Source organism: Jaculus jaculus, chromosome 11 (assembly GCF_020740685.1).
Source record: "Jaculus jaculus isolate mJacJac1 chromosome 11, mJacJac1.mat.Y.cur, whole genome shotgun sequence".
Lineage (NCBI taxonomy): Eukaryota > Metazoa > Chordata > Mammalia > Rodentia > Dipodidae > Jaculus > Jaculus jaculus.
In genome coordinates this window covers 92,007,318-92,019,951 of record NC_059112.1, presented here as the reverse complement: position 1 = coordinate 92,019,951, position 12,634 = coordinate 92,007,318, and the positions used below count along the sequence as shown (strand labels likewise).

The 12,634-nt window shown below is 38.6% G+C and overlaps 1 protein-coding gene across 9 annotated transcripts in view; it reads right to left on the bottom strand.

Moving 5' to 3' along the window:
- The window catches only part of Sox2 (SRY-box transcription factor 2), a 709,100-nt gene that overhangs the window by 423,118 nt on the left and 273,348 nt on the right, over positions 1 to 12,634 (bottom strand). For 2 of the 9 annotated variants that reach the window (XR_006639570.1, XR_006639571.1), the window contains exon 3: positions 757 to 830. The exons of the other annotated variants lie outside the window; for them this stretch is intronic. The gene's annotated coding sequence lies outside the window, so the exon portion shown is untranslated. Of the gene's footprint in view, positions 1 to 756; positions 831 to 12,634 lie in introns of those variants that run through there. 9 annotated transcript variants of the gene reach the window in all.

Below are 12,634 nucleotides of genomic sequence, written 5' to 3'. Positions count from 1 at the left end.
AAGTATTTCAGTACTTTAAAGTACAAGTTATTTCATATATGGTTCTAAGGTGTGGAAAAATGTTCTAACTATAATACCAATGAAGAAAATATAAAGAAAAATATTTAGTTTTAACTCTACTAACATTATAGACTTGTATCTCAGAAAAAGTACACTTACACAATGAAAGAATATATTAAACTAAGAAAAGATGTTTAAGAAACATGTTACTGGAAAGTAAATAATTGAGAAAAAAGATCAACAAGAAACTTATGGGAAATTATCTAAAATTGAAAAGCATTTCAAATAAAATGACCAATAAACATATTGTAAAATGTCTATTTCACTAGTAATAAAAAATACAGATAAAACAGGATTTGACAAATCCTTTCACATTATGATTAAGAATTTAGAGAAGAAAATAGAAACAAAAAATGGAAAACATTATTAATCAGCTGACACCAAAATGATCACAAACAAACATAAACAAAAATATAGTTAATCTCTTCTTAAGTGGTTTGCAAAGCTAACACTTTCCTTGAAAAGTATGCCTTCATTAAAGTCTTGACTTTTATGAGTCTAGAATTACATGCCGCATAATTTTAATTTATAAATTTCTCTTTTACAGTTTTGATCCTTTTTTCACTTATGACCTTTCCCAACCCACACAGACTGATGTTGGTTTGTTTTTTTGTCTGTATCATTTACTTTTCTCATTGCTGTGGTAAAATACCTACAAAAACAATTTAATGAAGGGAAGGGTTTATTTTGGCTCACAGTTTGAGAAATCCAGTCTCTCGTGGCAGGGGAGGCGTAGCAGCAAGGATGTGTGGTAGCTGGTCGCATTGCCTCTGCAGTGAGAAAGCACAGAGTGATGTATGCTGGTGCTCAGCTAGCTTTCTCCTTTTCAGTCAGCCTAGGACCCCAGCCAATAGAATGGTGAATAGAATACTTTTTTTTTTTAACTTTTATTTTATTTTTTATTTGAGAGCGACAGACACAGAGAGAAAGACAGTTAGAGAGAGAGAGAGAATGGGCGCGCCAGGGCTTCCAGCCACTGCAAACGAACTCCAGACGCGTGCGCCCCCTTGTGCATCTGGCTAACGTGGGACCTGGGGAACCGAGCCTCGAACCGGGGTCCTTAGGCTTCACAGGCAAGCGCTTAACCGCTAAGCCATCTCTCCAGCCCAATACTTTTTTTTTTATGGTAGGTTTTCCAACCATAATTAGCCTAGTCAAGAAACTCCTTCACAGACATGCCCAGAAGTGTGTCTCCTAGGTGATTCTAGATGTTGTCACACTGAGAGTATTAACCATCACAATTCACCTATCCATAAAATACACTCCAAGATTATAAATACAATCATTTCTTCCTTGCTGTTTTGATAATTTCTGTTTTATTGTTCATTAATATCTTTGTCCTTTTTCATGCTTCTTTGGGTGCTTTTAGAGTTTGTATTCAAGACATTTAAAGAGATGAAAATGCTAATTACCCTGATTGGATCATTACACAATGAATACATATATCAAATTATCATGTTGCACCCAATAATGATGTACAATTAAAAAAGTAAAGTTCTTCACTCAATTGCTTAGTTCATTATTCCTTCCTTCTTTAAAAATAATATTACTCAAATTTATGAAGTTTCTTTCTGCAAATGAATATCTACAATTGATACATTTTGAGATGTATTGCAAAGATTCCCTTTAGCTCTACATTCTCTGACAGCCATTTTCAACAGTGCTTAATCGTCTTGCAACTTGATATTGTTTAGATTTCTTATTTCTCATTTAATTGCATAGTGTTGAAGAGTAAGTATTTATGCTTTTGGGGTTCAGGTTAAGATTTCTTTGCAACCTAGCATATGAGCACCTTTAATAACTTCCTTTTGTCATTCCCTCTTAGCAGGGGATGAAGTTTCACATATATTTAAACTAGGTTACCTCTGATCGTGTTCAGCTCCTCTGTAGTTTTGTCTTGGCAAGGTCTCAAAGGCATGCAAAAACCTACCACTATCACTGGAGTTCATGAAATCTGGAATTTCTCAGCTTACTGATTTATGGAATCCAATACCATATAAATAGGTGCACATGAGGTATTAATACTTTGGCTGCCTGGTGGCGAGGATGTATTAGTAAAATAAGAATATACCAAGTTTTCACTTGTCCTCTGATGCTGCTACTCTCAGTTTGACGTTTTAAATGGTTTTCTTTGCCCTTCCTATTATATTCAGTCTTTCTCTATTGCTTTCTTTTAAGTGTGTTTCTTATAAGCAAGCAGTAGTTTGGTTTTATTTGAGTTTTAATCTGAGATGATTGGGTTTTTAATTCATCACATTTTTGCAGTTAAGCGACAACATCCAGTTTAGCTTTAGTCATATTGTTTTGCATTTCTTAAGACCTATTTTATATAGTTTGGTTATGTCTTTCATATGTTGACAAAATAATCTTTTTAATTTTTAATTATTTATGTGTGTGTGTGCATGTGTGTGCATGTGTGTGCACACATGTGTTTGGGCACACCAGAGCCTCTTGACATCAGCTACTTAAGCTACTTTTTGCACTCAGCTATAATGGGTGGCTTGGAAATTGAACCCAGCTTGAGCCAGAAAACCACTGCAGAACAATCAGTCTTGAGATGTTGAATCATGTGAATAATAACTATCATATAACTAAGGCTCTAAATTGAAAATTTCTCAAAGAACATTTTGACTCAATATACACATTAGTAAGTCCCATAAGCTATCTAAAGAGAAGCTTAAGGCCTGAAGAGATGGCTTAGAGGTTATGGTGCTTGCCTTCAAAGCCAAAGGACCCAGGTTCCATTCCCCAGGACCCATATAAGCCAGATGCACAAGGTGGTGCATGCATCTGGAGTTTGTTTGCAGCAGCGGGAGGCTCTGGCCCACCCATTCTCTCTCCCTCTCCCTCTCTCTTACACAAATAAATAGAATTAAAATAATTTAAAGAGAAACTTAAATAGATACATATAGATATACACACACACGTAACTTCCATTAAAAATCTAAAGAGCAGCTTAAGGAGGTTCAGTTGATAGATGAACCTTCCAGGTTTGTAGCATGAAGCTCTGTCCTCTTCCTGTTCTGTTTTCTGTTTGTTTGTTTGCTTTTTTAAGATAGAGTTTCATGGAAACAAGGCTAGCTTCAAAGTCACTATGTAGCTGAAGATGGCCTTGAAACCTTGATCGTCCTGCCTCCAACTCCCAGGTTCTGAGATGACAGGCTTGAACCACCAGGCCCAGCAAAGTTCTTATATCATGGGATTTTCAACAGAGCACTCAACCTAGGTCTTTAGGGCAAAGTGTTCTGGTTTCACTAATTAGAAATTGAGTGATCATGACCCAATTACCTAACTTCTTTCATAAAATGGAATTAACAGTCTGCTACTATTAATATTAATATTCCACAATTGTTACTAATAAAATCATAAAATTAACAGTCTGCTACTATTAATATTAATATTCCACAATTATTACTAATAAAATCATAGGAGCACCTTTTGACTACAATACAAATCTCAAATGTCTGTGGAGCACTCAGCACAGTGCCTGGCACAGAGGATGGGTTTCATGACAGTAATTCTCGGCTCCAAGCCAGGCTCTCCAGCTCAGCTCAAAGGACGCAAGGTCTCACATGCTAAAGCAGACAAAATTCAGGAGGAGAGGGCAGGCAGTGGTTGGAGGTGGGGGAGCACGTCACATGGTACCTGGAAAACCAGAGTCAGGTGTGTAGCATGTACCCTACACGAACAAAGACTGCATTTTGAGCAAAGCCAAATAATGAGGTCTATAATCAGAAACAAGTGTGTTCACACCTACAGCCTAGCAGGCAGGATAGTTGCTCCACTGAGAGGAGACAGTTAATAACCACATCTGAGTATCAGTGGGAATAACACCACTTCCTAACGTCAGTCTCACTTCTACCTGTGTCCTGGGTGATTTCACCAAGACTACAAAGCCTCCTGGGTTAGATGTGGAATTGATGTGAAATCTTCTCTCGACTTTCTCTGCTCCTTACTACTGCATCCAACTCGAAATACACTCAATAGGGCATGAACTTCCCACCATACTCACATTTGCCAGAAGTCAGCATCTTTTGGATAATTATCTGCATTTTGACATTACCTAATTTGATACTTCACAAAACTTTTCCTTACTTTTCCTCAATAAAAAATCTCAGCATTTCTTTTTAAAAAATGTTTTATTTTTATATTATTTTATTTGAGAGAGAGATAGAGAGAAAGAGGAGAGAAGAGGTATACCAGGGCCTCAAGCCACTGCAAACAAACTCCAAACACATGCACTACCTTGTGTGTCTGGCTAACATGGGTACTGGGGAATTGAACCAGAATCTTCAGGCTTTGCAGGCAAGAGTCTTAACTGCTAAGCCATCTCTTCAGCCCAGATCTAAGCATTTCTTAGTGAATATCACACTTATGGTTAAGCAGGGCCGAGGGTGGGGATAGAAAATTTCTGAAAACCTATTTGGATATCACTGAAGCTCACATGATGCCAAGCTATCATTCTGAAAGCTTGGTGCTGGGTCTGGCAGTGCAGGTCTGCCAACCCAACTACACTAGAGGCTGAGTTAGGAGGTTTACAAGTTCAAGGCATGCCCTACACAGCTGGTGTGGAGTGTGGCATATTTGGGGCCTTTGAGCTCCAGGAAGGTATTAGGTGTGGCAGGTGTTCAAAGAGTGAATTCAAAGCCAGCCTGGGAAGCTCAATAAGATTTTGTCTAAAAATAAAAGGTGGAATGATAGCTGGAGAGAAGGCTTAGCAGTTAAGGCACCTGCCAGCAAAGCCTAAGGATCCATGTTTGACTATCCAGATCCCACATAAGCCAGATGCACAAAGGTGAGGCAAATACAAGGTTACACATGCCCACTAGGTACAAAGCATCTGGGGTTCAATTGCAGTGGCTGAGGCCCTGGGACACCAATTCTCTTTCTGTGTCTGTCTCTTTCTGTCTCTCTCTTTCCCTCTCTGTCTGTCTCTCTCTCAAATCTAAAATTAAATTTTAAAAATCAGAATGAAGACTAAGGACTAAGGATATAGCTCAGTGGTAGAGCATTTATCTAACATCTATGGAGTTCAGTCCCTGGTTATGCTCTCTCTCTCTCTCTCTCCCTCTCTCTCTCTCTCTAACACACACACACACACACACACACACATACCCCACACACACATAGGCAAAAAAAAAAAAAAAAAACCCTCTATGGTCATTCTTCTATTTACAGATGGAAGACAAAACAGAAGGCACAGGTGAAGACACAGCTCATACCTTACCAAAGAGCTACAAAAGAATAGGTGAAGTTAGAGAAAGAGGAAGACAGAATGTGGGGAAAGGTGCAAATGCTGTCTTAAGGCTCTGAACATGAACCTAAGCATGAACAACAAAGTGAGCCACTGCAATGGGAGAACCTACCAAACCTACAGCTATGCCTTCAACACCCTAAAATATTGCAAAGATTAAATACCGTGATGAAATCAAACATATAGACAAGCACTCCAGGCTGGTGCAGGGTGTTTGGGGCCTGTGTGATCCAGATGGGTGAGGGGTGCCAATGTGTTTGGGACCTGTGCAATCAGAGCTGGTAGAGGCCTGTGCACCCAATAGATGCCACCAACAGTCCAGTGGATATCTCTCCTCCCTCATCCCTGCCTCCTGACTCAGCTGTGGGCTGCCTCCTCTCAACAATGCCCCTACACCAGCTAACTCCAACAGACCCAAACTCTAGCCTGATCCATGGAGCCCAGTATGCCAACCCCCCTCCCATTTCTTCCCCCACTCCAGTGCTGCTATATGCCTACTTGTGCCCCCTTTGAGACATTGCTCTTGCCCCAGTTGGGGAGCACAGGAATATCTGGATACCACCCCCCACCCCAGGGATTACCAGTGAGTTTTCTACATCCTGCTCAGCTGGGTACAGTAGATAGCAGGAACAAGTGCTATGGCCTCTGGGCCCAACAAGCAAGGCACGGCTGTGATCATGGGCTGAAGTGATTCCAGACCTCCAACCGCAGATCTCCTATTAGCCAGCAGCCCAGAGCTACAGCCATCCTTGAAACCTCAACAACCCATGCATCTGTGGATACAACACCATAACACTCCAATCCAGTTCAAACCAAAGCAAAGAACACTCACTGACAATCCTACAAGGATAAATACTGTTTCTTCCTTGATAAAATGGACTTTTACCCCAATACGAGAAGACCCAGTGTAAATAAAATAACACAAGACAACAAATTGAGAGATCTCCAACAAGATTGCCTTGTCCCACAATGGACATCTCTAATAAAAACATAGAGGACATAACAGAAATCAAATAACAAAATAAAAGGAAAATAAGCTTATTTACCCTAAGCAAGCAAATGATTGAACTGGAAGCAAATCATCAAAAAAAAAAAAATCAACAATTGTATAAATGAAATTGATCAGAATCATCTCTTGTAGCCCACAGCTTTTTATCACCAGGCTTAACTTAATGGAGGAAATCCAAGACTCAAAAGAGAAATAAATGAATTTTAAGTGAGTCAGAAAGCAGAAGATCTCACTCACAAGCTGATTAAGCTTCATGAAGACATGATTAATGCAAGAATGAATTCCAAGAAGCACCAAGAAAATCAAATCATGACCTGAAACTGGAACTCCAGAAAGGCCAGCTACAACAGAAAAATGCAACAGAAAACAAAAATCAAGTAGAGCTTATAAAAGCCTCCATAAAACCCCTTACTAACAGAGTTAATTATGTGGAGGACAGAACCTCTGAAATGGAAGACAAGATGGAAGAAACAGTTCAGGAGACCAAAAACTGATAAATTCAAAAAAATCATGTGAACAAGAATATGAGAAAATTGTGGGATACCCTAAAACAACTGAACATCTGCATCATGGGTATGCCAGAAGGTGAAAAAAATTCAGGCCAAAGGTGTGGAGAACATATTTAACAAAATTATTCAAGAAAATGTTCCCACTCTCTCAAAAGGACTCATCCAGATACAAGAAGCCCATAGAACACCAAACTGAACCAAAGAAGAAACTCTCCCAGACACATCATTGTTAAAACTCTAAACAACAAAAACAATAAGAGAGTGCTAAAAGCAGAAAGAGAGAAAGAACTCATTATATTCAAAGGCAATCTCATCAGAATTATCTCAGATTTCTTAATGGAAACCCTGAAGGTTAGAGGGTTCTGGAATGAAGCACTTCAAAGTCTAAAAAATTATGGCTTCCAACTCAAACAACTCTACCCAGCAAAAGTATCCCTCAAAAAAGATGGTGAAAGGAAAACCTTCAATGATAAAAGCCAGGTCTATGATGATATGATCACCAAGCCAAACCTACAGAGAATACTTCAGGGAATATTCCACATAGGAGAGTCAAACAACCAACCTCAAAAGCCTATAAGAAGAAGATCACAATAACCAAAACTAGAGCAGGCTCAAAAATGAATGAAGCACCCAACCCCATAAAGCCTCCAACATGGCAGGGATTAAATCAAACCTCACAGTTTTAGCCTTAAATATTAGTGGTTTTAACTCACCCATAAAGAGACATAACATAACAGGGTGGATCAGAAAAATTGACCCTTCCATCAGCTACCTTCAAAAAATCCACCTCACCACTAAGGATGGACACCTTCTTAAAGTAAGAGGATGAAAACTGATTTTCCAAGCAAATGTAAGTAAGAAACAAGTAGGTGTGACTATATTGATATCAGAAAAAATAGACTTTAAACCAAAGGTGATCAAAAAGGACAAGCAAGAACACTCCTTACTCATCAAGGGAACCATCCAACAAAAGGACATCATAATCATAAATCTCTATGCACCAATCAATAGTTTACCACAGTTTACTAAGTAAAACCTATTCAACAACAAACCAAAAATAAATTCCAATACTATCATAATAAGGAATTTCAATACCCCACTATCATCAATAGACTGATCATCTAAGCAGAAAATCAACAGGTAAATAATAGATCTTAACAACACCATAGATCAGTTAGACCTAGCAGACATCTACAAAATATTCCGCCCTATTTCTATAGATTACACATTTTTCTCAGAAGCCCACAGAGCCTTCTCTAAAAGGAGCTCATATATTAGGGCATAAAGCATTTCTCTATAAATTCAGGAAAACTGATATTATTTCCTGCATCATATCTGACCACAATGCATTAAACCTAGAATTAACAAGAGAAACAGTAGAAAATGCACCAGCTCCTTGAAACTGAAAACATTCTATTAAACAATAAAAGGGCATGGAAGAAATAACAAAGAAAATTATAAAATTTCTAGAACTGAATGATAATGAAAACACAACATACCAAAACTTATGGAATATAATGAAGGCAGTCCTAAGGGGGAAATTTATAGCACTAAAAGCTTTCATAACGAAGACAAAGAGATCTCAAATTAATAACCTAACCATCCACCAAAAGGTGTTAGAAAAACAAGAACAATCCAACCCTAAGAGTTCCTAACAGAAAGAAATAACATCCGAGCTGAAATTAAGGAACTGGAGACTAAGAAAATTGATGAAACTAAGGTTGGGTTCTTTGAAAAACAAAATAGACAAGACTGATAAGCACCTGTCTAATTTTATCAAATGAAAAAAAAAAAGAAAAGTCTCAAATAAACAAAATTAGAAATGAAAAGGGAGAGGTCACAACAGACACCAATGAAGTTACAAGAATCATCATGAAGTATTTCCAAAACCTCTATTCTACAAAATTGGATAACCCAGAGGAAATGGATTAATTGCTAGATACATACCACCTACCAAAACTAAGTCCAGAACAGATAAATCTAAAAGAACTTATTACTTACATCAAGCTTAAAAATATAATAATAATTAAAAAAAATCCCCAAAAGAAAAAGTCCAGGACCTGATGAATTCTCCAAATTCTACCAAACCTTCATTGAAGAACTGACATCACTTTTTCTCAAGATTTTTAACATAATCAGAGAATAGGGAATGCTCCTCAATGCCTTCTACGAAGCTAGCATCACCTTAACACCAAAACTAAACAAAGATACAACTAAAAAAAAGGCTATATACCTATATCCCTTATGAACTTAGATGCAAAAATCCTAAACAAAATCCTAACAAACAAAATTCAACAATAAATCAACAGCATTATCTACCTCAATCAACTAGGTTTCATCCCAGGGATACAGGGATGGTTCAACCTATGAAAGTCAATTAACATAATATACCACATAAGTAATATTAAACACAAGAACCACATGATCTTTTCAAATGATGCAGAGAAAACCTTCCATAAAACACGACACTACTTCATGATCAAAGCACTGGAGAGCCTAGGCATGAAGAGATTATATCTCAACATAAGGCCACATACAAAACACCTAACATCCAGATCATACTTAGTAGGCAACAACTCAAAGAGTTACCATTAATATTGGGGACAAGACAGGGGTTCCTACTCTCACCACTGCCTTTCAACATTGTATTAGAAGTGCTAGCCCAAGCAATAAGACAGGAAAAAGATACAAAAGTGATACAAATTAGAAAAAAAGAAGTCAAACTAGCCTAATTTGCAGATGACATGATCCTATGAATATGTGACCCAAAAGACTCTACCAAAAAAAAAAAAAAAATTCTAAAGTTGATGAGTTTCTTCAGCAAAGTGGCAAATCAACACACAAAAATCAATAGCCTTCCTATCCCAAAAGACAAAAACAGAAACAGAAGTCACCAAGGCTGTCCCATTTTCAAAAGCCACAAAAATTCAAATACCTTAGAATAACACTAACCAAGGATGTGAAAGGCCTATATATAATGAAAACATAAAAACACTCAAGAAAGAAATTGAGGAGGATATGAGAAGATGGAAGGATGATCCCATGCTACTGGATAGGTAGAATTAATATTGTAAAAATGGCAATTCTACCAAAATCAACATACAGTTTCAATGCAATACCAATAGAAATCCTAGCATCATTCTTCACAGAGATAGAAAAAGTAATCTCAAATTTCATATGGAATGGCAGAAGGCCCAGGATATCCTCAGCAAAAGAAACACTTCTGGAGGTATCACCACACCCAATTTAAAGCTATACTACATAGCCATAGTGACAAAAACAGCATGGCACTGGCATAAAAACAGACATATAGACCAATGAAATATTGAAGACCCAGTCCTTAGTTCCAATAACTACAGCTACTTGACCTTTGACAAAGGAGCCAACAATGCACAGTGGAGAAAAAGCAGCATCTTCAACAAAGGATGCTGGACAAATTGCATAACCACATGTAGGAAAATAAATGTAGACCCACTTCTCTCATCATGCACAAAGAATTAATTCCAAATGGATTAAAGACCTCAATATAAGACCCAAAATTTTCAAACTACTGGCTGAAAAAATAGGAGACACTTTCTACCACATAGGAGTGGGAAGAAGCTTCCTGAGAAATACCCCAGTGGCCCAGGAAATTAAACAATCACTCAAGCCAGTGGAATCTCATGAATCTATAAAGCTTTTGTACAGACATAAACATATCCAACAGACTACCCACAAAATGGGAGAAAATCTTCGCCAGCCATACCACTCACAGAGGACTGATATCTAGAATCTACAAAGTGCTCAAAAAAAATTAAGCAAGAAAAAAAATGAAACAATCCACTCAAAAAATGGAGGCAGAGAACTGAATAGGGAACTCACAAAGGAAGAATTACAAATGGCTAATACTCACCTAGGATAATGTTCAATATCCTTAACGACTGGGGAAATGCAAATTAACACAACTATGAGATTCCACCTTACTCTAGAAAGGATGGCAATCACTAAAAAAAAAAAAAAAAGACAATAAATGTTGGTGAGGGGACAGGGAAAAAGGAAACCACATTCACTGCTGGTGGGCATGAAAACTTATACAACCATCATGGAAATCAATATGGAAACTCATGAAAATAGAGCTGTCAGCTGACCCAGCCATTCCTCTACTGGACATCTACCCTAAAGACTCCACTCTTCACTGCAGAGATATTTGCTCAACCATGTCTTTAGCTGCTCAATTCACAATATCTAAGAAATGGAATCAACCCAGGTGCCCATTGTTTGATGATGGATAATGAAGATATGGTACATTTACACAATGGAATTCTACTCAGCAGTAAGGAAAAATAATATAATGAAAGTTATAGGAAAATGGACAGACTTGAAACAGATCATACTCAGTGAACTCACACAAGCACAGAAAGACAAACACCACATGTTCTCCTTCATCTGTGGATCCTAAACTGGAACAGCTTGAATTGTGGACAGACCTGGCAAGCAATGAGAGGGACAGATCAGAAGGATGGAAAGTTTTAAGGGGAGAAGAATGAGAGGGAGGAAGGGAAATGCCCACAAAACAAAATCTAAAATGAACTGGCATCATAGAAGCCTTCCTCCTGAATAGCAGAATAAAAGATGTAGCCTTCAATAGGAGAATGGAAGGATCATCTGGTAAGACGTGCCCTGGAGAGGGTGTGAAGAAGCCTAACCATAAAATATTTAGTCCTGGCTTGTAACTCCCAGTACCAGAAATTGGTTATAATCCACATTGAGCTATTGATCAGAAAGACCTAACTACTTCCCCCAAACAAGACAGGCTTTTTTTAAAAAAAAATTTTATTTATTTATTTGAGAGCTACAGAGAGAAAGAGGGAGAGAGAGAGAGAAAAAAATCGAGAGAGAATGGGCACGCCAGGGCCTCCAGCCACTTCAAAGAACTCCAGACGCATGCGCTTCCTTGTGCATTTGGCTAACGTGGGTCCTGGGGAATCAAGCCTCGGTCTGGTGTCCTTAGGTTTCACAGGCAAGCACTTAACCACTAAGCCATCTCTCCAGCCCAAGACAGGATTTTGTCAAAGCACTTGATTACCTGCCTGAAGTGAAAGATAAAAACCTTATTGCTGAAGACACCATATGCTGACAATGCAGAATATCAAGAGATCCAGATGAATCTGGAAGGAAGTCAGCTCCCCTGTGGTTAGCCCATATAGTGCTGAAAACCACAACATGAAATGCTGGGTGGAAATGGCCAACAACGTTGTGAGCAAGCACGGGATCCTGCTACATTCATGCAACCATCCTGACAAAATGGACACACCTGTGCGATAGTGGCGCCCATCCTAGGTAGGTAGCCACTCAGTGGAAAGGAAATCATAGGTAGAAGTGGGAACCAAGTTAGAATCCCATGGATACCAAGATTATGGACTGCAGTGAGAAGCTTCCACTAGTCTTTGGCCAAAAGTGAGGCTACCCCCATCAAAATCTCTCCAAATTAACGACATTTATACCCTTAACCTATCATGATCTCACTCTCTGTTGCAGAATCTTCTTCTGTTTTGCAGAAAGCAGCGAGAACTGAGGACAACCAAGTCTATCAACAGGACAAGGATAGACAGCAGACTGTGAGCGGATGAACCGCCCCCAGCACAGCAGCCAGGGCCCAGGTAAAAACACAAGGTGCTGGCGAGATGAGCAAGAGTGCTGCGTCCATGGTGATCCTAACAACCTGCACCCGGGTGATGGAGACAGATGTTCCAAATGCACCAAAGCAGAAATCCAGGAGCTGTGACAGCTCAACACTAATGGAGACTTAAAGCACACCCACCA